This window comes from Pipistrellus kuhlii, unplaced genomic scaffold (assembly GCF_014108245.1).
Source record: "Pipistrellus kuhlii isolate mPipKuh1 unplaced genomic scaffold, mPipKuh1.p scaffold_m20_p_4, whole genome shotgun sequence".
NCBI lineage: Eukaryota > Metazoa > Chordata > Mammalia > Chiroptera > Vespertilionidae > Pipistrellus > Pipistrellus kuhlii.
In genome coordinates, this window is record NW_023425540.1 from 26627339 (window position 1) to 26652991 (window position 25653).

At 36.4% G+C, this 25653-nt stretch overlaps 1 protein-coding gene across 5 annotated transcripts in view; it reads right to left on the minus strand.

Moving 5' to 3' along the window:
* PDE4D (phosphodiesterase 4D) overlaps positions 1-25653 on the minus strand; it is a 1149946-nt gene that overhangs the window by 269309 nt on the left and 854984 nt on the right. The gene's annotated exons all lie outside the window — the stretch shown is intronic.

Consider the following 25653-nt stretch of genomic DNA (forward strand, 5'->3'; position numbering starts at 1 on the left):
TTCGGCTTTTTTGTGCTTTAAAATTAAAATAAAACTTTATAAATAAGCCATAATAAAAAGACTGCAGCTTTTAAAACTGTATAAAAATGTATAGTCATTCCCATCTCCCCGTGATTCTAGAGCTCTACTGTCTAATAGGGTAGCCCCAAGCCACATGTAGCTATTAAGTACTTGAAATATGTGTAGTCTAAATTTAGATGACTCAAAAGTATAATATACATTCTGCTTTTGAACATTTAGTATTAAAATAAGAATGTAGGATAATTTACCAACATTTTTAATTTTGAGTACATGTTGGGATTATAATACTTGGTATATACTTAGTTAAAATAAATTCTTAAAATTAAGTTTACATTTTTTCCTTTTTAAATATGGCTACTAAAATATTAAAAATTACCTATGTGGTATGTATTATATTTCTATTGTCCTAGAACATTCATTAGTTCCTCTCACATGATGCCCTGCCTGCACTGCAGATATTGACATATGTGTAATCTCTGAAACATGATGCAAAAGGATAATGATAAGGCAATTTTATACCTAAACTTCTCCCACTGTATTTAGCATTATTCTTTACTCTTGAAAACTCCTTTAGAAATATTTGTGGAATGAATGAATGCATATTATTCTGCTATCTTACACATTAATACAGAAAGGAAAAATTCTCTCTACACACACACACACACACACACACACACACACACACACACCCCTCTTTACCCCAAATGACCGGCTGTGAATGAATTACCCTCCTGATATATATATTTTTTAAAAAACCGTATTGTGATTCTTTAGCAGAAACTCAAGTGGCCATCTAACTGAATGGTCACGGGGTCCTACAGCTAAAAATGCCTTGCTCCTTCTGAGAAATGGAAATGCATTGTGATTCTAAGTAAAGAGCACTCTAATTTTAGCTGCCTTTGTCTTCTTTGAGGCTTGTCCGGGTCAATAATTAGCGGTATAGCTTCTGAGACTGAGTGAAAGAAGAGGATGATAAAAACAAGTGCAAACGAGTGGTCTTAAAAAAGCAATACACAGGGCCAGAGAGCGAGGGCTCACAACCTGTGCTGTCAAAGGTGTGCACGCTAGGCTGGCCGAGAAATGAGAAGCTGAAAATCAATAAACCAGAACCTGGCTGGCTCTGTTTATTTATCCAAATCCACTGTTAATTTAATGCATTCTCACCTTCCAGTTTAGTCAGGGCCTCTAAAATTATTCTGTTTCTAAAAACTGCTTATCCGATTTTTCTGGGATTATTAAATTTCTTTTCATTCTCCCCCCTCCCACCCTAAAGTATAAGAGAAAGACATGAGGAAACAAAGTCTAATGTACTAGAAAGAATGTTAGGCGAGGAGCTAGGAAATATGATCTGGTTTTAGAATGGCTACAAATTTGTGATATGACATTGAACAGTCTGTTTAATTTTTAAATCAATTTATCTAAAAATGAGGATGGAGTTCTATGTATTCTAAAGCATAGGAAGGGGATCAAATGATAAAAAAGGCAGTTATCAACATGGAAATGTTCTACAACTGTAAATTATTTTATACATAATTATCACAGAAGTCTTTTATGGCTAAAATCTGGTAATACTACATGTAATCCTAGATCCAAAGGAGAAGACAAAGAAGAAGCAGATATAACAAAAATATCACACCTACTACTACTACTAGAAATAGCACAATAACCCTCCAACTACATAAAACCATGTGGTGCAGTGGTTAGTTGTACAGACTCTGGAGACAGACAAATAGGATTTGAGGTCTGACTGTACCATTTACTAGCTGTAGGATTTGAAACATCACTTTACCTCACTTTTCTTTAGTTGTCTCATCTGTAAAATGGGGAAAAATAAAAGTACGTACTTCATTACTGTGAGGACTCAAGGACTTAATATAGATAAAACATTAGGAGAGTGCTGGCATTTAGTAGGTAGTATATCTGTGCAGCTGTTATTTGGGAGTTTACTCGATGGTGCTTTAAACTCTAAGCATTTGTTTTATGCTGCTTGAAAAACAGCATACATTTCCCCCAGCAGATGCTGGAAGTATCACAAGCACATGCAGGGAGGACAAAGAAAAGCAACTTTAGTACATCATTCACAAAACAAGAGCCTCGGTCATCTACCCCTTGTTGGAGGGCCTATGAAACATGGTGAAACAAAATACATTCACATGGGACCTTGGGACAATTTGTGGTTCTCTTTATTTTTACATTTTCCCCACGTACTGAAATAACTACTAAAGGTCTCATATTTGCATTGTGAGTTTAAAGGTCGCTTTCACATCCATTTCCTCATTAGAAGTTCAGGACTATTAAAGTTAGATAATGAATCTACTTTCACTCTCATATATCTCCTTGAGGAATCAAGTCAACTAACTACTTGAGAAGAAAGAAAAGGTGGGCCCTTTGCCAAGTACTTTCTGGAGGCTTCCAAGCCTGGGCTGTTCATCTGAGCCAACTGCAGGCCTGGGAGGAGCTAGAAGGTAATTCATCTGCATGGCAGACCTTGCTGACCCTGGACTGTGGCCGGGCCATGTCTTCCCCAAGCAGGTGTCTGTCAGTAAGTGACTATACTGTCCCAGAGGAAAGCAATTTTTGATTCTTCACCAAATCCAAGAGTGTAAGGCAGAGAAGGAGACTAAGTAGGTTAGGACTTCCTCTAGGATTTTCTCATAGACTACACCAGGTTGTATTATTCCATTTATTGAATTCCAAGGTGATTTTTTTTTTTTTTATGAGACTAAAAATTGGTGCATTTGAGGCCTGGTGCACCAATTCTTGCATAGGTGGGGTCCCTAGGTCTAACCGGCTGATTGGGGCTGTCTCACCCAGTCCCGATTGGGGCTGATGGGGGCTGGCCAGCCTGGGAGGGACCACATTGGGTTTTAGGGTGTGTTTGGCCCTCTCTCCCTATCCCAATTGGCTGGACTCCAGCTGCAAGCTAACTTACCAGTAGGAACGCCTGCCCCCTGGTGGTCAGTGCACATCATAGCAACTGGTTGAGCAGGGGACTGAATCATCTACTTATTGGTTGGACACTTAGCATATTATGGTTTTATTATATAGGATTCTTACGTGAAAGAAAAGTCTTGTGCCTTTTATTGACCAACTGTTATATCAGTACTATCAATTTAGAGCCCCAAAGCCCTCTGTGGGTAGCTCACTTGGTTAGAGCTTCATCCCAATATTCCAAGGTTGTGGATTCAATTCCCAGTCAGGGCACATACAAGAATCAACCAATGAAGTCATAAATAAGTGCAACAACAAACTGATGTTTCTCTCTCTCTTCCTAAGAACACTAATATTTTAATTTATCTATAGACATAATAGTCCTAAACACATTAAGGGAAGTTGACCAATATTAAATAACAACAGCAACAATGTTTTCCTTTGCAGGAACACAATGCTGAATTATAATTGTGCAAAGTCAAAAAGCAATCTACAAATTAATTACAGAGCATTATTAAATGAGGCAAAGCCATTCCAGAAATAAATAATGCAGTACTTTTCTAAAGGTTCTTGCTATTATGTGTAAGCCCTCGGGATAAAAACTGGGAGACCTATTTTTAATATGTTCGTCACATTAATTAGTGAACAATATAAACAATTTATGCAAGCACGTCATCTTAGCATTACTCTTGGGGACTAGCAGGACATGTCAGTAACAAGAGCTAAAAGCAGGGAGCACTCTCTTGATTTGTAAAGTACTTATAAACTTCTTGATTTTCCCCCAAGGGTTAGTGTTTAAGCAAAATCTGGCACAGAGGTGAAACATGTAACTGAATCAAACTTTCTCTTGGTAACGGAAATATGGTCCTTCCACTATTGGGAGATGGTTTGGGCCTAGTCCCCATGCTGACCCCAGACAACCTATTCTTTATGGCACTCAGCTCACCTCCTCTTGCATCATGCACTCTTATATAGGAGGGGGCATGCCTCCTCTGCCACTTCCACTCATGTCAATTTCAATCTCTTCTCCTATATTCATACTTGGCATAAGTTCAAATCATTTTACCTTTCAATAAAGTATTTGCCTATTTGGTTTTAAATCTGTGTAAAAAGATTCAACTGTAAAAATTATTACTTTTCCAAAGAACTTTAAACATTAGACATTGGGAAGATAGGATTTTTTAATTTTAATTTCTGTTTATTTGTCTGTCACTAAAATATATAAAGAAATTTAGTGATAGTGTTACAGCTGCTTATAAAGAAGCTACACAATTCATTCACTGGCTGTTCAAGCTGTAGCACTTCTCTGGTTATACGCAACATTGGTTTCCTCAGCCATCACCTCAGAGTTCTAATGTCTGACACACATCTCTGACCTCCTGAGGACCCACCACCTCCTCCATGAAAACACAGCCATGCCCAGCCTTGTCTTCGACCCACTCACCGTCCTCTCTCATTTGCCCATTTCCCAGTCTCAGGAGCTCTATTATGGCTGACCTCTTCATACCTCATTGCAGTAGTTGTAAATTTCAGTGATGTTACACCTCTACAATGTTTCCAGAAGCTACCTGTTTTTCTATTTCCACTCCTATGAATTTAGTTTATTACTCCATTACTTCTTTTTTTAAGCAAAAGTAATATTTGCTCATTGCCTTAGTTTGCTAGGGCTGCCATAACAAATACCACATAGATGGCTTAAACAACACAAATTTATTTTCTCACATTTTCTAGATGCTTCTCTTTGTCTTGTAGATGGCTTTGCTTTTTTTTTACACCTCTCTCCTCACTTAGTCTCTTTGTACCTGGGTTCTAATCTCCTTCTATAAGGGCAACAGTCATAAAGAATTAGTCCCCTAACCTCATATGACCTAATTTTACCTTCACTCCTCTTTAAAAGCCCTATCACCAATTACAGTCACATTTTGAAGTAGTGAGGTTAGGAATTCCATGTGAATTTTGGGAGAACACATTTCAGTCCACAACACTCATATTTTTCCTGTGGCACATGCGCTCATCCAAGAATGTCATTTTTATTCCCCCCACACCATTTTGGTAGTCTCTAGAAAAACTGTGTTCTACAACCACAGACACATCCTTAAACAAAGCCCCTCTCTTCATAATCTGAATCTCCTGTTGGTTGTTAATTTCCCCATTCCCTCATGTAAGACTCCTTCCATAACCCAAATTTCTGTTTTCAAGTCTATTTTCCTATGATTCCAGTAAAACACAGTCATTTTGGAATACTCAAACATAGGGCACCATTTCCTACTTTTCTTGCTTCCATTTGCATTTTTCTAAAAATGGCATCATCCCTCCAGACTTTATGAAATGCTGGTAAAATTTAGCAACGCCTTTCCTAAATCATATACAGACCCTTCAAAACAATGGTTCTCATTCCTTAATGAATAGCTCATTTACCTGACCCTAGTTTATTTAATTTATTTTTCTGTGCCAGTTTCCTTGTTCTTTAAATTCTAGAACTCTTTTAACAGAGGACTTGTTGAATCTTGGATACTGAGTAAACCATTTATTGAGTTGATTAAAGCCAGTCTATTTAACATTAATTGTTTCAGGGGTCAATATGTTTAAAATATCCCAAATGATTATTATTTATTCTTATGTTCATCTTATAGACATGGTAGAAATCATGGCATGACGACTAAGAGATAGCAATGAATATTTTGATTATTTTTCTTGCCCAAATAAATTTTTCATTCTAAACAATTATAGATTGTTAATATCTATCTATCTATCTATCTATCATCTATCTATCTATCTATCATCTATCTATATGTATATACTGTATATGAACAATATATAATTATTATGTATGTGTACATGCTTTCTTTACAAAATTTTTTGTGACATTTTTGAAAACTTGAATAATACTCTTACTATCTACATTATAAGTTAGAGAACCTTAAGTTCCATTATTAGTGACTGGCTTGCCTAAAGTTTTGTAAGCTATTGCTTCAACTCACTTTTAAATAATTTCTAGTTTATTTTCCACCTACTTCATTCTTTCCAAGGTTTACTCAACATTTGGCACAAAGATTATTAGTTCTTTCCTATCTTCTTGTCCTTGAGAAGTCTGAATAACTTAAGGCTTTTTAAACAAGACATTAATATAGGTCAAATGCAGCCAATTCTTTGAGAGCATTGCTCACAGCCTTTCCAACTCCCTTAATCCTTGTTGCACTTATTATAGAGGCTAGAAAGCAAAATATTAGCTTTCTAATCTCCTTCCCATTAGAGATGGCCATATGGCATAGCTCTGACTAATGGGCTGTAACCTGACGTCTTTTAAGGACTTTGGGGAAGGCTTTTGTGTCTCTGATAAATGGGATAGCTACAACTAGAGCTTCCTCTTCCCATTTCTCCCTCACCATATCCCCCTCACTGCATGTAACACAGACATGATGTCTGCTACTGCAAATGTCATCTTGCCATCATAAAGAAAAGACCAAGATAATTGCATGGATGCTGGCCTTCTGCAAATGGTGATACCATCATACAATAGTTGAAATGCCTCCAGTGGCCACTTACTTAAAAGTACCTCTATTTGTTTGAGCCACTGGAGGTCCAGGTTTCTTGTTATTTACAGCTCAAAGCACTTAAAAGTAACCAAAGTTAACAATTTGAGTTTTACACAAAGAAAAACTCTTCTATAGACACAGAATGTATTCCCTAATCAAAATCCAGTTACAAACCCACAAATCCAATTCCTTTGGTCAAAGGAAGCTAGGGAGAATAAGTTGGCTGTTTTCACATAAGTCACTTACCAGTAAGGGGATCTGTTTTCCTCTTTCTTTCCCCATGGGGATTATTATTATTAACTATTTTCTTCATATTTCAAAAAAAAAAAAAAGGAAAAGGTTACATTAAAAATTAGAAGGGCCTTATGAGAATTCCACTGGGGATGGGGGTGGTAGTGGGGAGAAAAAAGTCAATTGGGGGGGAGGGGAGGAGACATCTGCAACACTTTTAACAACAAAGATACATCTATAATAATAAAAGCATAATACACAAATCAACTGAATGGCTGAACAGCAGAAAAACCATCTGGACTACTATGCTATCACACTTACTGGCACCAGGTCAGCCAAAGTGGGTGGGATGTGATTGGTTAGGGGCCCAGCCATTACTCCTTGATTGCCCTGCAGAGGGAGCCCAGGCCACCGGCTGGTGGGATGATCAATCAGGTGCTCCACTATCGCCCCAAGGAGGGAGGCCCAGGCCACTACCAACTGGTGAGCTGTGGAGGGTGTACAGAGCCTCCCTCTGTGGGATGTGATCCATCACAGAGCCCTGGCTAGGTGGGCAGGGCCTACCTCTTTGAGGTAGTGATAGATCACAGGGCTCTCGGACTGTGAGAGGGTGCAGGCCGGGCTGAGGGACTCCCCTCGCCCCCTGAGTGGTAAAATTTTGTTCACTGGGCCTCTAGCAAAAAATAAAAAGGAGAAAACAATTATTGTAATCTGTTTTTCATGAGTAAAGATGGCATAAATAGCACGGAATATTGTTGCCCATCTGATGTATGTCTGTATGTCTGTATGTCTGTATGTCTGTATCTTTACATTTCCTGTAGAATTCCTTATAACTGCAATCCATAGTTGGAAAGCATTCCACTCATTTTAAAGAAACATTTAGGAAGCTGAGTGTGCCTTTCTCTAGCTCATTACCAGAGCAATTAAAATAAACTGTTGCATTGCTGTTTTAAGGCTTCAGATTTTGTAATTTCTGTACCTGAGGCATTATTAATGTTTTTCAAAGAGATTTTGGTTCTAGTCCTGCCAAGTCTTACAGAGTTCTAATTAAAGATTCCTTGGGGAGTCTTTCCTTGATATGTTGGATTCAAGATTCTTTAGTACCTAACCTGCTAGCATTATTTCTCATGGGGATAATTTATCTTTAATTTTAATGCCTTAATTGTATTTTACACACATCATTAAATTCCATAATAATCTCATTTACAAAATTGTATGTATCATATAATGAAAACAATACATTGTTAAAGGATGTATAAAAATCTTTAATACTGCAGGTCATGTTTATGCTGATCCAAAGCTGAAAAATCATTACATAAAATGATATTGCTGCTTATCTGAATACTAGAGGCCCAGTGCAGGAAATTTGTGCATGATTAGAGTCCCTAACAGTTGCTGGCTTCCTGTCAGGATGCCTCTCTTCCCCGGACGCCTGCCCCGACCACCACCTCCACTGGTTGGAGGACCTCCCTTCCCAGCCCTGCCCCCTGGTCGAACTCCTGGTAGAGGTAACAATTTGCATATTAGGCTTTTATTATATAGGATGTTTAATTCTAAGTGATAGGGATCTTGTTTAGGTACCATGTTTATACCTATGATACAAAGAATCTTTACACCTGTGAGCGGTTTAACCTTTAGCATTTTAGTTATATATATCTTGGTGTGGGCCTCTGTGTTTAGCTTGTTTGGGATTTTCTGTGCTTTCTGAACCTGGACGTCTGTTTTCTTCACCATGTTGGGGAAGTTTTCAGCCAATATTTCTTTAAACAGTTTTTTTAAACCTCTTTTTATCTCTCTTCTCTTTCTGAGACCCCTATGATTTGAATGTTATTGCTCTTGATGTTGTTCCAAATGCCCTTTAAACTACCCTAATATTTTTTTTAAAAAGTTTTTCTTTTCTCTCTTCTTCTTCTTTTTTTTTTTTTTTCTATTTCAATTGGGTGTTTTCTGCTACCTTGTTTTCCAAGTTGCTGATTGGATCCTCCACATTATCTAAGCTGCTGTTGATTCCATCTTATATATTCTTCATTTAATTTATATTCTTCATTTATGACTGTTTCTTTTTTATATTTCCTATCTCTTTGTTAAGTTCTCACTGAGATCATTGAGCATCTTTATAACCAGTGTATTGAATTATTTATCTGATATATTGCTTGTTTCTATTTCATTTAGTTCTTTTTCTGGAGTTTTGTCCTGATCTCTCATTTGGAACATATTTTCCTGTCTGCTCACTTGGCTGTCTCTCTGTTTGTTTCTATGAATTAGGCAAAACAGCAACCTCTCCTACTCTTGCAGGAGTGACCTTGTGTAGGAGCTACCCCTTCATAGACTGTGTGTGTGCCAGGCATTATTGGCAGGCCACCTGGAGTGTGTCTGGGCCACAGGGTATGTGAGTAGGGTTGGAGGCAAAGCTCACCAGGCCCTATAGCTGGAGCTGCAGTTGGTTCAGGCCTCTGGTAGTGCCAGGGGCAAGCCACACTGGGACCTGGAGCCAAAGCACTCGACTGGAACCTATAGCTAGAGCAGGCTTCAGGGAGACATGTTTCTGTGTTCTCTATCTCTCTCATTTATTGTGCAGAAGCTGTTAAGTCAGCCCTTAGTTTTTCTTCAGGGGTATTGCTCTGTCTCTAAGTGCAAATTCCATGTGCTCCTGGGAGGAGGTGAGTCTAGGGTTTTTCTATGCTGCTATCTTGGACTGGAAACCAAAAAGTAGAGAAATGCACTCCCAGGGTAGGCCTCCTCATTCTGCCTAAGTGTGATCTGACACTCTCCTTGGGAGACCCGGATGGCACTCAGTACTAAGTTGTCTAATATTTGTCTCCCCTGCTCATTTGTCAGACTTTTGAGGGCAGGAACCATATCTGTTTTATTCACCTCTGTCCAGTATAAGGGCTGAGTAAATTTATCAGTAGTAAAGCACTCAGATTGCTTTCCTGGGCTCAGAGATTGAAACCAGCCCTGAGATTATAACAGTAGGAGTCTTTATTTTGCAGTGGAGACAGCTGTGAAGATTGGAAAATACCATGACACACACACACACACACACACACACACACACACACAAAAAAAAAAAAAAAAAAAAAAAAAAAAAGGAAGAAAGGAAGGAAAAAAGGAAGGAAGGAAGGAAGACAGCAAAGAAGAACTGCATCTACTTCACACTTTTGCTCAGGCTTTGCTATTGAAAAGAAAATACATTTGTTCCTAAGGGGAAAGGGTTGTCAATGCTTAGTTATTATAAGTTTTGAAGGGCACAACCTGCATTCATCATTTTTACCCAATGAGATAGTTATAGAAAAACACAAGTAAAATAATGATGAAGGTGGTTTGTTGTTGTTGTTGTTGTTGTTGTTGTTGTTTTTAAAGGATTCTGTGGTACCATTACAGGTGTATCCCTCTCAGGGATGAAAGAAGAATTGCTTCTTTAAATAATATCTTTCTGTAAAACAACAGGGAAAATTCCTGAAGATGGAAACAGAAAAGCTAGATGGCAGCAGACTGCCTTGGTTTTAGTATAAACTTCCCATGCCCTTATCAATGAGTAGGTATAAGTATGCTTACAATCAGTGGCAGTATTCATACAAATAATATAAATAGTTCAAAAGATTCCAGAAAATAACTCTTAAGCCACTCCTTGCATTTAGAACAAGTATAGTTTGAAATTTTTCCCAAATTCGTAATACTCAGAAAAATGGTCTAGATTAGATGTCTATAACTATATCTGGATGATTCCTATTCAAAAAATGAGAATCACAATAGACTAACTTTGTAACAGTGACTCTGATGGGAGAACAAATTGGCTCAAGAGGCAATAAAAAACCTGGGAAGGCACTTCAAGTAATCAATTTAGTTGTATCGCTTTTTGGTGTGATTCTCAAGAAGGCTAATTTAGTCTCTGAAAGTAGTATCTTGCTGGCTGGAATTGGTACCCACAAGCATCAAATAAACTATTCCATGAACTTTAAGCTGCCCTTGACAGAAGGAAGGGCATGCTCAGCTCTAAGCCATCAGGGAAGGTATAATTTCACAAGACCAGACAGTCAGAGAACGTGATCTTGAGAGGAAATCTTACAGAAAATTTCCTTTTCCCTATCCATCAGTAACCTCAACAAAGCTATTTTTATACTACTTATCTTTATTCCTGTTTATGACTATTATATTTTTGGAAGTATATTTTTGGTAGTTATCAGAAGCAGATATAGTTAATAAAAAGTTAGCTGTGAAACCAGGCAGTCCTGGGTTCAGACCTCAATTTACTAGCAACGTGACCTTCAGCATGCCACTTCCACACACACATAACTTCTGTTTTCACAGCTGTTAACAAAAAGGGATGTGTGTGTAATAATAATGCCCACCTCGCAGAATTGCTCTAAGGATTCATTGATATATGACTGAAAATGCCCAGCACAAGACCAGGCCTATAGTATGGGCATAAAATCTTCTAAATCTCATTTCTTTTCTATTTTTTAGCCCATTTTTCTTTCTCTCTGTTTCTCTTCAGCATATCAGCCTCAGGAGTAGAAGATGACCTTGAATACCTGTCAAGTCCTCTGTCCATCTAAGCTCTGTGGTCCTGATACAGGATACAGACCCAATAGGGATTTAGTTGGTATACTCGCTGCTGGCGTCACATTAGAATGCAAATGTTTCTGAGGAGGGAAAAGCATTAATTCATGTCTAATTATTTACTCTCTTCAGTCTTCTTCATTTCTTTACAATTTATGGTGAACAGATTCTACTGGAGAGACTATATAAAGGACAAAGGCTTAAGCTTTGAGGAGTGGAGGAGGTGTGGAAGGGATATAGGAAGGGAAGAAGGACGAAGGAAGAAAAAGATCTAAAAGACAAGCTGCCTCCATCAGTCAGTCTGTTGAACCAGCCCACAAGTTGGCAAGTCAAGCCTACATGATTCTTAAATTGTCTACTGTTTTACAGCCCAAATATCTAGGTATGACATTTATTACATGTGGCGCTGTTTTGCCTTTATAGGGATGTCTTACAAATAATCAATAAAAAATTAATTCTTATCCTATCATAGTAATCTCATCTCTATTAAAAAGGTCTTATATATGGGATTCTTTGAAACTTCATTTCATAGATTGGTACATATACATTGCATTAGGACTATGGCAGCTGTATTAAAAGTTGAAAGCATAAAGTGAGGGCAATAAGTTAGATATTTCAAGTATACAGATATAAAACAATAAGAATTTTATTTTTGAAAATCTAGCAGATTGCCCAAAATTAAAGAATGTCCTATACTGAGATATTACCCAGAAAAATTCTGCTAGAGTGAAATATTTTTCCCTTTGTTAAAATAAAACAGTATGATTGACATTTACCTACAGTATTTTTAGTGTAAGTTATACCGATATATGGCCAAGGAGATCAATTACTTGATTTATTGTGGTTTACAGATCCTAAGAGCCTTATCTTCTCCACCCTTAAAATACATGTAATCATTTGCTATATTTTCAAAGTGGTCATATAATTTATACTAATTTTTGCATTACTTATGCTGAATATTTTCCTGAAACCATGTTTAATGCATTCTAAAGGAATTTTATTTGTTAAAATTATGTAATCAAACAACAATGTTATTAAAGAAAAAAATTTAGAAATCCCCAAATGCTATTAAAAGTGGCCTTTTAACCATAAAGAAAATTAACCTTAATATTCTGAAAAATAGACAGGAAAGTGTGAAGTTCTTTGTTCATAGGTATATGTTAAGAATGACTCCAACCTGGCCTGTATGGCTCAGAGGATGAGCATTGATTATGAACAGAAGGACCCTGGTTCAATTCCTGGTCAGGGCACATGCCCAGGTTGTGGGCTTGATCTCCAGCATGGGGCATGCAGCAGATAGCCAATTGATGATTCTTTCTCATCACTGATGTTTCTATCTCTTCCTCTCCCTTCCTCTCTGAAATTAATAAAAATATATTTTAAAAAAGAATGATTCCAGAGATCATGATTGATCATGACTTTTGGAATTAAAAGAGTTTTAGGACTTTTAGAACCTAAATTGCCCTCTTCAAGTACAATCAGAGACTTGTAAATTAGTATCTTGAATTTAGCTAAAACTAATTGCCTCAAGAAGCCAACATCTCTGTGAACATCTCTTAAATCTGAATACAGAAGTGATGGCTTGCTAAAAAAAAAAAAAAAAAAAAAATGGGGTCATAGAATCTATTTGTTCTATATTCATTTTTTAATAAAAAAGAACCATTTAAAACAAGCTACAGTTTTGCCAGTACAGAGTCTGGTAGCCATGAGCCTGCTGTAGTTTGCATTACTAGCCCTTTTATAGTCTCTTAATGGCACTACTGGTATATTTAAAAGGCATTAGTACAAGCATAAGGCATTCACAAATACCCCTCTTTAATGACAAGGGTTGCAAATAGCAGCAGCAGCAAACACCTAGCTTTTATGGGATATTTGCCATATACCAGGTACTATATGAGTACTTTACATGATTATCTCACTGAAGCAGGGTGAGGGTCACAGCTGGTGGGTTGTAGAATCAGCTAGTACACTGACTCCAGAGAACAGAATTAACGTCTCTCTTAGATGAGCAGTTGAACTCAATAGGACATGGACACAGTTATACTAGAACATTCAGATGGATTTCATAAAGTTTATTTTTTCCTCCTCCAAAGTGACTTTTGGAAAATATTAAGGGTGGCATGGAGAAATTTTAAGAGTCATTTAGGCATTAGTTTAAAGCTAATTCTGGCACAGAAAGGATGGTGTAGGGAAGGGACTTAGGATGAGTTTATAGCTGAAAAAATGAGAACCACTTGCTTCACATAGGATTTTATGTGAATGCTTAAAACAATATCTCAAGGATTCATGAAGGTTCCATTAATCTTTGATGATCACCAGCAAGTGTTGCAACCCATAATACTTTACATTCCTAAATTATTTCACAAACACTTGATTCTTACTGTAAACTTGTGAGATGATTAGGGAAAAGAACAAAAGTAGCCCTACTTTACAGAGATAATGATAGGGATGGCAAGGTTACATGGCACAATAAAAACATCCTAAAACTTAGTGTCAATTCCCATCAGTAATAACTTCATCAATTCAAATATCTCATATTGTAATAGGCTATGGCTTGGTGAAAAGTCTTCTCAGTGAACTAAATTTTGCACAAGGAAACCAAGGGCTCAACAATCTCATTCTTTGTTTAGTGTATTTTAGGATTCATTGAAGTGTCAAATCTAAAGGAGGTGGTTATCTCAAAGAGTGGCTAAGCAGGACTGAGAGAATGTATGTCATTAACTCTTGAAACCTGTTACCACTGAGTTCATGTTCCTAAATTGTTTCTGTGAGGATCATATCTTGAATCCAAGATAATCAGAGCATGGTTGAGATAAAAGGAGTATAATTATGATACTAATCAGGAACTTGACTGGAACTTTGCAGCTCCTAATTTCTCAGGGGACAAAATGAGTGCATAAGTGACTCTGAGAAATGCTCAATTTCAGAATACAGAATAGCTGAAAAACATAAACTATTAAAATATTATTTTTTAACTTAACACATTGAGGACAGATCACAAGAAATCTCGCTTCATATTATACAATTTTACAAAGTATCATACTTTAAAGAGATATTAGCTTATAAGAACATGTAATAAATAACTTCAAAATGCAATGGGTATTTAAAACATATGTAAAATGTTTTTTGTACTTGTTCAATAGAAACTTATCTCCCTCTGGGTAAAGCTAGTGATAAACTACTGTTCCACAATGTGTTATCTCTATTTTAAAACATGTTTTTATTGAATTTAGAGGAAGAGGAAAGGAGAGGGAGAGAGAGATAGAAACATTAATGAGGGAGAAATACCAATTGGCTGACTTCTGGCATGTCTCCTAGTGGGGATGGAACCTGAAACCCAGCCATGTACTCTGACCAGGAATCAAACTGGTGACCTCTTGGTGCTTAGGTCAATGCTCAATCTCTGAACCACACCAGTTGGGTTAGTTAACTCTATTTTCTACTGAAACTCTTAAAATTCTTCACTGCTGTAACAACTATTGAGACTGTTTTCATGACCTCAATGGCATTTTTGGCATAATTTATAGAAAAAAATAAAAAAAAATAATGTAAATTAAGAAATACATATGATATTTTTGTCCATTATATAACCAGCACCTACTGTACAAGCATTTACATTTCTGGTGGTGATGATATACTTGTTATCTTGTCATTGCTTTTCCAAATCCTAAGAAGTTCTTCAGAAGTGTAGCTTTAATAGAAGCAAGCCTACTCTGTCCAATGCAAACAGGCTCCTAGACAGTGATCTGTCTAAATATAGCTTTTATTGAATTTCTCTGGATCACATACTAAGAATATAAGAATAACCAAGAAGTGCATCCAAGTGCATTTTTATTAGTACATCCTAGGTTTGATTCTCTGATCAAGCTAGAAGTCACCTGAATGTCAAATTATATATATATATATATATATATATATATATATATATACACACACACACACACACACACACACACACACACACATACTAGAGGCCTGCTGCACAACATTTGTGGATGGGGGGTGGAGGGAATTCCCCTCAGCCTGGCCTATGCCCAAGGGATCCTTAGAGTTGCCAAGGAGGCAGGAGAGGCTCCCGCCACTGCCATTATGCTTCTCCAGCCTTGAGCTTGTCTCAGGGCTTCTGGTTGAGTGGCACTCCCCCATTGGAGCTCACTGACCATCAGGGGGCAACTCCTGTGTTGAGCATCAGCCCCCTGGTGGTCAGTGTGCACATGGCAACCAGTCATTCTGCTGTTTGGTCAATTTGCATATTAGCCTTTTATTATATAGGATTTTTCCTGAAGAGTTTATATTTTCATATATATATATATATAATATGTTTTATTGTTGATCATATTACAGATGTCTCCCATTTATTCACCTTTACCCTCTCCTCCCAGCCCCTACCCACTCCCTCAGGTCTTCACCACCCTATTGCCCATGCCCATGCCCATGCCCAGGGGCTATGTATATAAGTCCTTTGGTTTATCTCTTCTTGTTCCCGGAGCCCCAGATCAAGTTATGTTGGTCTATTCCTGAATAGCCAATAATCAAAACAACATGGTATTGGCAGAAAACAGACACATAATAGAATATTGGCCCAGAATTGAGAGCCCAGAAATAAAACCACAAATAATTTCTGATAAAGGAGCGAAAAACACACAATGGAGAAAATAAAGTATTTTCAATAAATGGGGCTAGGAAAATTGGAATGCCACATGCAAAAGAATGAAACTAAACTTCAGTTTATCCCCAGGTACAAGGGGTTACTATAAAAAGAATAACAATTCAACACCAAACAAACAAACAAACAAAAACCACCAATCCAATTAAAAAAGGGCAATGGACTGGAACAGACACCTCTCCCAAGAAGACATATAAATGGCCAACAGATATATAAAAAGATGTTCAATGTCACTAGCTATTAGGGAAATGCAAATAAAAAAATACAATGAGATACTACCTCATTCCTGTTAAAATGGCTATTAACAACACAAGTAATAACAAGTCTTGGAGAGGTTGTGGAGAAAAAGGAACCCCTTTTCTCTGCTGGTGGGGATGTAAACTGGTACAGCCACTATGTAAAACAGTATGGTGGGTCCTCAAAAAATTAAGACTAGAGCTACCATATGACTTAGCAATCCCTCTTCTGAGTACCCAAAGAACTCAAAAACATTTATGTGCAAATATATATGTAATCTTGTGTTCATTGCAGCATTATTCACAGTGGCCAAGACATGCAGACAACCAAAGTGTATTTTGATGGAGGATTGGATAAAGAAGATGTGGTATATATAAATATTACTCAGCCATAAGAAAAGATGAAATACTGCTATTTGCAACAATATGGATGGACCTTGAGACTATTATGCTAAGAGAAATAAGTCAGTCAGAAAAAGCTAAGAGCCATATGATTTTACTCATATGTAAGATATAAAATTGAAACTTATAGACACAGACAACAGTATGGTGTTTACTAGAGAGAAGGGAGTGGAGTGTAAAGGGTCCCAAACATATGGAGACAGAAGATGATTTGACTTTGGGTGGTGGGCACACAATGAAATATACAGATAATATATCATAGAAATGTACATTTGAAACCTACATGATTCTCTTAATCAATGCCACCCTAATAAATGTAATAAAAAGGTTTTCTTAAAAAGAAAATGGAATTAATTTAATAATATATTTTATTTATCCCAGTATATGCAAAATATTACTATTTATACACATCATCAATATAAAAATTGCCAATGAGATTTTTCACCTTTACTCACAAAACTAAGCATTTGAAATTTTCTGTGCATTTTACATTTACAGCCTATCCAGTTTGTATTAGCCACAGTTCAGTTGGTCTGTGGCTAGTAGCTATGGTGTTTTCCCGAAAATAAGACATCCTCCGAAAATAAGACCTACTTACAGGTTTCCTTCTGAGTGAAATATAAGGCATCCCCCCAAAAAATAAAGCCCCACCTAGGCTAAACATGAGAGATTTGGTCCACTGATTCTGAAAGAAATGGAGTCACAAGAAATTCACCAGGAAATTCAGGAATTGGATTGTTATGATGATGTTCCAGAAGATGATGACATGATTGTCATTGAATAAATGAGTAAATTCTTGATACTGTAGGATTCACAGTTTGTCTGGTTTGTGTTGACAACTACCGTACTAATGTACCGTATACAGGTAATAAATTTCCTTTATTTTCATTTAACAATAAATGTACACTGTATTCTTCTTCATGGAAAAATAAGACATCCCCTGAAAATAAGACCTAGCGCATCTTAGGGAGCAAAAATTAACATAAGACACTGTATTATTTTCGGGGAAACAGGCTATTATGCCAGATGCACAGGTCTGTATTAGGAGTCGGTTTTCTTCTGAGGGCCACTTTTTTTTTACAGATACAACATGTTTATTACTTCAGAATTATTGCATTGGAAAAAAGAATTGAGAAGAAGGAAACCACATTATGATGCAGATATGGGGTGATCTACATGTTACTTCATTAGCTAAGTAACTTACATCCACAGAAGAGCTTAGTTCTACAAGAGATCAAATTATTACCTGTCATATACCCCCAGAGTCTCATAAATGCCCACATCACAAAAGCTAAGGGGTTACTGTAATTGTTTTGCAAGTAGAAAAAGCAATAATAGTGATTTGAAATATAAAAGAAATTAAATTCCATAAATATGTGTTGAATATCAATTACATAAAAGTTGGTTAGGTCTTAACATTTCAGAATAGTTACTAGATAGGAAAAACCTAATCTCCCAGCAGTGGCATACATGCATGTACATACAGACACATATCCATAGATACACATGTATGCACACATGCAGAAATATATATATGACATAAATCCTACTTATTTTAAAAGGGTCAGTGGTTGATAATTGTTACTTTCTTTTTTAAAATAGGGGGCACTTTAGAACAGAAAGCAGAGAATCAGTCTTGTTTATAAACAATCGTCCTATTCATACTTAAACTTACTTTCCATGGAAAGAAATTTATAGCACACTTTTGTGAATAATGATAACTAAGATGAGCAGGCACTGGTTCAAAGGCTACACCTGCATTATCTCATTTTACGCTCACAGCAGTTAATGATGTAGGTACAGATACAACTGAACAGTCCATTTAAAAAGTTTAATGAATACCATACAGCCTACTAATGGAACAGCCACAATTTGAACTCAGGAAACTCTGCTCAGTCATAAAGCTAAGCTGCTCATTCTAAATGATGTTCTAAACAGTTTCTTTCTAAGTAATGATTTGTTATCTAACCTAAATTAGGCACTTAAGAGCAATGATAATATTTCTTATGACTGAAGATCTTAATGAGAAAGAACTTTATAAATAAATAGTTTTATACTTAGCATAACCTCTCATTTTATTTTGTCCCAAGAGCCATCCAGGCCAAGATTCAGCTTCATTCCTTATCGCTGACAAATGCCAGAATCTACGACATATGGCGCCTGTTATCTGCAACATTTCTCCCAGTGCTTGCATTTGTCTTTATTGTTGATATTTTGTGGGTTAGTGGCTCTTGAGAGATGACAAATACCTTTCTCCTTTGAACTGAAAATTGCCATATTTGGACTTGCTTTTTCATATAATTTTCACTAGTCCCCTTTATTTCTCTCATCCACCTAACTTTAAACATTAAAATAATGAAATTGACCTTAATAGTACATACATTTTTGTTTTGGTAAGTGACAGAGTTTATTTAACTAGTGGTTGCTCATAAACCAGTTGAATCATCTTCCAAGGAAACAGCCCTTTCATTACATACTAATCCATTTGAAAGTAAGCATGGGGGAGGTCTCTGTCTTGGAACCCCAAGATACATAATGTAAGGTAAGAACTGGTATTTATTTTCACATTCATCCTTGTGATTATACTTAGTAGCATTCAAAAGAATAACACTTATTATTCAGAAGGATAATGTTAGCAATAGTTTTACTTTTGAAAGTCTGCAAACCCGATTTAAACAGCATGTATCAGAGTTTAGAAAAAAATTGGATTTCATATGTCTATTGGATGGTACATATGCAATAGTGCTCAATATATATGTGTTGAATGAAGGACTCAATTACGCATAAGAACACTCAACTATTCTTTGATCTTTCTGGTGCTTGGTGTTGATATCACAAATACATTCTTGATTATGAAGAAGATTTAAGCATATGTCCTAGGTCATTTATAGTTTTTCAATGCCTCTATAATAATATTTCTATAAAGTTACAGAGATTTAGTAATTATATAGTTTGTACATGTAATTTTACATGAGAAGGCTGAGGTCCTGAGGAGTTCAGTAACTTCCCTAATGTACAGGGGTGGGCAAAAGTAGATTTACAGTTGTGAGTCTGAGAAACAGAGCTTATTCTTGTATTATTATTTATTCATTATTGTATTCTTTTCCATATGAACAACTGTATAATGAGCCAAGAATGGAAATCTAGTTCAGTTAGCTGCTGCTTCTCCAAGCAAAAACTGGTACAGTTCATAGTATGATTGCCATATAAATATAAACCCAAAGGCTGCTGGGATTGGGTCTAAACAGGCAGTTGGACATCCCTCAAGGGGTCCCAGATTGGAGAGGGTGCAAACTGGGTTGAGGGACACCTCCCTGCTCCCATGCATGAATTTTGTGCACTGGGCTTCTAGTCATTATAATAATTAAGAAAACTTACATTAAAAAGAAGAAAGTATATTTTGTGTGGTAAGTTATACAATAAATGGCAAGTAAATAAAGTGTGAGATTGGACTTGGATATTAAAAACTAAGTCTTCAAACAATATACAAAATAGTTTAGGGGAAAGACTTTAATCACAGGTTGAACAAAAATACTTTCTATCTATTTAGTAACCCCTTAATTTTCATTGTAAACTAAGGAATGGTACCGGCTCACACCTTCCCCCTCACCACAGCTCATTGTCACCAATAGTAAAGGATGAGTAAAAATGTTTGAAAATAACTTTCTGATATTTGCAGGGCTATAGGATGACAGCTTTCTCAGAAGCATTATACATTTTTCTCTGAGAATAGTGAGATTGGATTTCAGATTCAGCCTCTTAAATTCTTACTTTAGATTTGTCTTGAGGCTCTTTTTCAGTGGTTTAAATCATTCATGGAGAACAAAGATTCTTTAACTAAACTTTTGATGCAAAAGCAGATGCCCTGGCCACCTCATTCTGAACAGCTCAAACAAATGTTATATTCTCTTTCATGCCCATCTTCCCTCTCAATAATGTCCTCACAAGACTGTTTCTGTTTCTGTGAATCAAATCAGGAGTAATTCATTACAAGCTACAGATGTGTATTTATTTGAAGAATTTACACAAAATATTTACAAAAGTCCCCATGATTTATTTTTAATGTCTAAATACTTTTAGTGCATCAATGTATTATATTATGAAATCTGTACTATAGCAATAAGAATTAGGATTGCTTTTGAATTCTACAAAAAAAAAAAGGACAATTAATTTTTGACCAATTTCACATGGAGCCAGGAAGTTGTCTTATTTGCAAAATTTACTCTAACATCTATTTCCTAAACCCCTTCTACTCAAACTGGGATCCAAGGACCAGCAGTACGATCTTGGAGTTCATTAGATGCACAATTTCAGACCTACCCTAGACCCACTGAATCAGAAGCTGCATTTTAGCAAGATCCCCAAGAGACAAGTGTGCACACTCAGTGTGGGGAGGCACTGACCTAAGCCACAGAATTTAATGTACCATTATCAACTGCCTTATTCCCTTCAGCAAAAGTGTAAGCTCCTCTTCAGTTTCCGGTGCTAGGCCTAAGCTAGATATATATTTAAATATACCAAAACAATTGAAAAAAAGAACAGAGAACCCTTTCCAAGTTAAAAAAATAAAGCCTGAAAACACCATGTCCTTTGTTTATTTTCCAAAGTTTTATTTTGTTGCCAGATTCTTCTCTAAAATGCCACCTCAAAATAGTTTCCCCAGTGGAGGCGACCTTGATCATGCCTGGGGCACTGCTCTGTACTCAATGCACACAGGCCTCATTATCTATTTAGAAAATGATCTTTGACCCTAGCAATTCAAAACCTCTCTGAATTTTGAATATTTCATATCTTGCTGTCACCCTGGGCAGCAGGCAAGACAATATGGAGTTGAAGATAAAGCTAAGCCATTTTGCTTCTCTTTAGTTGTTTTGCTAAAAGATTTGATAGTCTGAAATATTGGTTAACGTGGATTTTGTGGACTTTAATTTACCATGTCACAATTTGCCATTATAAGCTGACACTTGGTATGTATTGGAAACAATAGTTTAGTGACCTGAACGAATTAATGTGACTTCTAGTGGGGCCCAGAGTGTTACCTTGTCACTGGAAAATGTTGGTTCTGAGGATTATATTTTTAGGAAAAACCTAATTTCTGGGGAATCTAAAAGTGAAACTCAAGTATAACAACTTCCAGAGCCCACTGATGTAGAGATTAAACTTTAAAAGAGAACATTATAAATCATTAACTTCTTTCCCAATTTCTAAGTCAGGTGAGCCTTATATAGAAACTTTCACTTTTCAAAGTTCATGAGCAGATGTATCTGACTGGTGATCTGAAGTATATATTGTTTTGTGTCATAAAAATTCTAGAATAAATTTATACTGCCCTATTTTTTAAAAATATATTTTATTGATTTTGTACAGAGAGGAAGGGAGAGAGATAGTTAGAAATATCGATGAGAGAGAGTCATCGATCAGCTGCCTCTTGCACACCCTCTACTGGGGATATGCCCGCAACCAAGGTACATGCCCTTGACCGGAATCGAACCCGGGTCCCTTCAGTCCCCAAGCCGCCGCTCTACCCATTGAGCCAAACCGATTTCGGCTGCCTTATTTTTTTCTTTTCTAATTTGCCACCAGTTAGAGAGCATGGATTTTGAAAGCTTCAAGAAATTGATGACATACAAAAGAGATTATATGTTACCAGAATTTTAATATAAGACAAAGATAAAAATGACAAAAGAAAAGGAAAAGAGAATAAAAGAAAAACTGCTCTAAAAATGCATTTGTTTTGAAAAAGCAAAACACACTTATAGTATTCTGACTTACATTGGCTATATATTTATTTGTGTATTGAAACAAGTAAAGTTTTCTTAGGAAAGTACAAAATAACTTTTCAAAGAAATAAATTATGGAAGAGAAAACCTTATTGAAAGTGAGAAGAGGGTATATAACTAGAAATAAAAGTAGGAAATGGAAATGTTAAAATGGAATAAAAGATTATTAATTGGGTTTGCTAACAATGATTATGTCTTATGCTTTGTTTTTACTCGTTTTTTGATATTTATTATTTTTTATGCAGACAAATTATTCTTGATAAAATATGACTAAGATCATAGATTTAAACTGACTATGGCTCAAAGAGAGAGAAAATTCAATGTCTGCACAACCAATCAAGTTTTCTACTATAGTCACTTATTTTACAATTAGGTACTATCCATCATGAAGAGAAACAGAATGTGAATGGCTCCTAGTACTCATACTATTCCTGGAGAAACAGGTCCTATACACCAAAAGATCCATTTCCATAAAAAAGCATTATATTACATTGTTATTACTAAATAAACATGTATTAAGATGCTGTCATTGAAAATGGAATACCTAGATGGCCTACTCTTTGGTAAGGATATGGAAAATTAGAACATTGGAACATGGCTTTGGGGATTATAAAATAGGTACAATCACTTTGCAAAAGTGGTTTTGGATATTTGGCAGAATCTAAAAACATATGCCTAACTTAAAACTCAGAAATCCTAATCCTTGAGAAATAACCAACATATGTGCATGAATACAAACTTAAACTTCATGCACATTTGTTTACCAAATGACATATCTTAGAATGTTCATAGCAGTTGTATTTATAATAGCCTCAAACTGGAATACTGAAGTGTCCATTAACAAAAAAATTAATAATTAATTTGCAGTGTATTCACTCCCTGCAAGAATCTCTATATATAAAAGGCTAATATACTAATTGTCTAACTGTCCAGGTAATGAAGTCATGTAGCAATGTCTGGCTTCTTCTCCCTACAGACTAGCCTCCTTGCAGTTTCTTCAGCCCAGGAACACAACTTGCTTTATACCCAGGTGGAATGGTATTAACATTTTATTGCCTCTTAAGCATTTTCCCATGCCTCATCTCATTTGATCCTCACAGAAGTCCTGGAGTAGATAGATAGGAGGCTCGGTAGAATCCTATTTTATTTTAATCAGCTAGAAAATGGAGATTTAGAAAGCTTAGAAACTTGACCTGCGTGAAAAGAATTAAGAAATGGTGGACCTTGAAAATGACTTCAGGGTTTCTCTTCAGGTGCAGAATATAGTCAAACACTGCTACAGTTAAATATTTTACCCTTTGTTCTCCCTGCATGATCTATGATAATAATCTGCTACATGTTAATATTTACTGCTGTGTTGCTGACAATTACCTGAAAGGGAAGTTGGTGTGCTTCTCTGGGCTGGAAAAAGTTTAGCTAAATCAGAAAACAGGTCTAATTAAGCAAGTTTATTCTATACTAGAGTCCTGGTGTATGAATTTATGCATGGGTGGGGTCCAGCCAGCCTGCCACAAACAGGAGCCATAAGCCTGGGCCAGGGAGGAGGGGGTTTGGGGAGGGAAGAAAAAGGGAGGGCCTGCTAGCCTTGACCCAATTGGGGTGTTGGGGGCTAATTGTGGGCTGGGCCTGCTGGAGGGTGAGACAGATAGGGGCCCAGAGAAGGCTGGTTGAATGCCATAGTGCATGTTATAGACACCGGTCATTCTGGTTGTTCCATTGTTCTGGTTGCTGGGCTTTTACATATATATATATATAGATATATAAAAGGCTAAGTTGACTCATGCATGCATGATTCATATAAAGCTCTTGCTGGTGCCAATAGCACGCGTGTGTTTTGACCTGTCATTGTTGATTGTGAATTTGGTTGACACTTCTATTATAGAGAGAGGGTGAATAGCAAAATTAAAATATTCCTTCTAATTAATTTCCTTCCAATGTGCACGAATTCATGCACCAGGCCACTAGTACTACAATAAGGATGAACAATCTGCGACAACACAAAACAATACAGATGTTTTCACAATGTTGACTGAAAGAAGCCCAAACAGAAGAGTTTATATTGCATAATTCCATTCATAAAATGTTCAAAAGCAGGGAAAACAAACCTAAGCTCTTGGAAGTAAGAACAGTGGTTACTTCTGGGATAACAGTGGCTGGAAAGGAGCATTAATGGGTATTCCTGGAAGCTGATAATATTTTATTTCTTGATCTAAGTAGTGGTTATGTGACGAAAAATGGATAAGATTTCCCCCCATGTCTCACCTAGTTGCACATTCACATATATTTTTCTCTAAGCAATTGACTTCTCATAGAATGATAAGGGTTACATATAAATTAATAGAGTCCTCTACTATTTTTTTTTTAATCAATACTCAAAAGGCAAAAGTACATATTTTAAAGTCCTAGAGGGCTAGCACAAACATTAAATCTTTTAAGTTCATTACAAAAACTGGATAATTTGTTTTAATAAGTTATTAATAAAAATTTTATTAATAAGTTATTTTTAAAATTTTTATTTATTGATTTGAGAGAGGGAGAGAGAGAGAGAGAGAGAGAGAGAGAGAGAGAGAGAGAGAGAGAAGAAGAGAGTCAGAGGAGGGAAAGAATCATTGATTTGTTGTTCCACTTATTTATGTATTCATTGGTTGGTTCTTGTATGTGCCCTGACTGGGGATCAAACCCACAACTTTTGAATATTGGGACTGAGCTACCTAGCCAGGGCCAAAAATTCCTTCTTTCCCTTTCTTGAAATTTCTGTAAATCAGTTTTCCTTAATATTTCTGTTGTCTCAGCCCACATGGATTTCTTTAAGAGGAGAAAGATGTTGTTTTGTGTTCCTGAGTATATCAGCCAAGCAAGACAAACTTGCATTTTCTCCCTCTTGGGCCAGGGAAGGCAGGACCAAAACATGTCCACTCATAGTACCACTGGTAACTGTCAACTGCATTTACACAAGACATTTTGAACTTCATAACAAAGGGCTAAAGAAATTTATGTGGGTTTTATCTTTTTCTGATAAAAAAGATGTACTTAATAATTTTCCAGGAAACAATAAAACAGAAAGAAAACAGTTATATAAGCAATGAAATGTTTTCATCTTCTAGTTCATTTCAGATCAGGGCAGCAATACTGTCTGGAACCCATGGATGAGAGCTTTTTGTCAAGTATAACCCAAAGATGGCAGAAGAATATTTTTGTTATGGTTTTCTTTCTTCTAAAGTGACCACCCTTTCACTAGAGAATGTACCCACGTCATCAAACTAATGTGATTCTTAAATAGGACATAA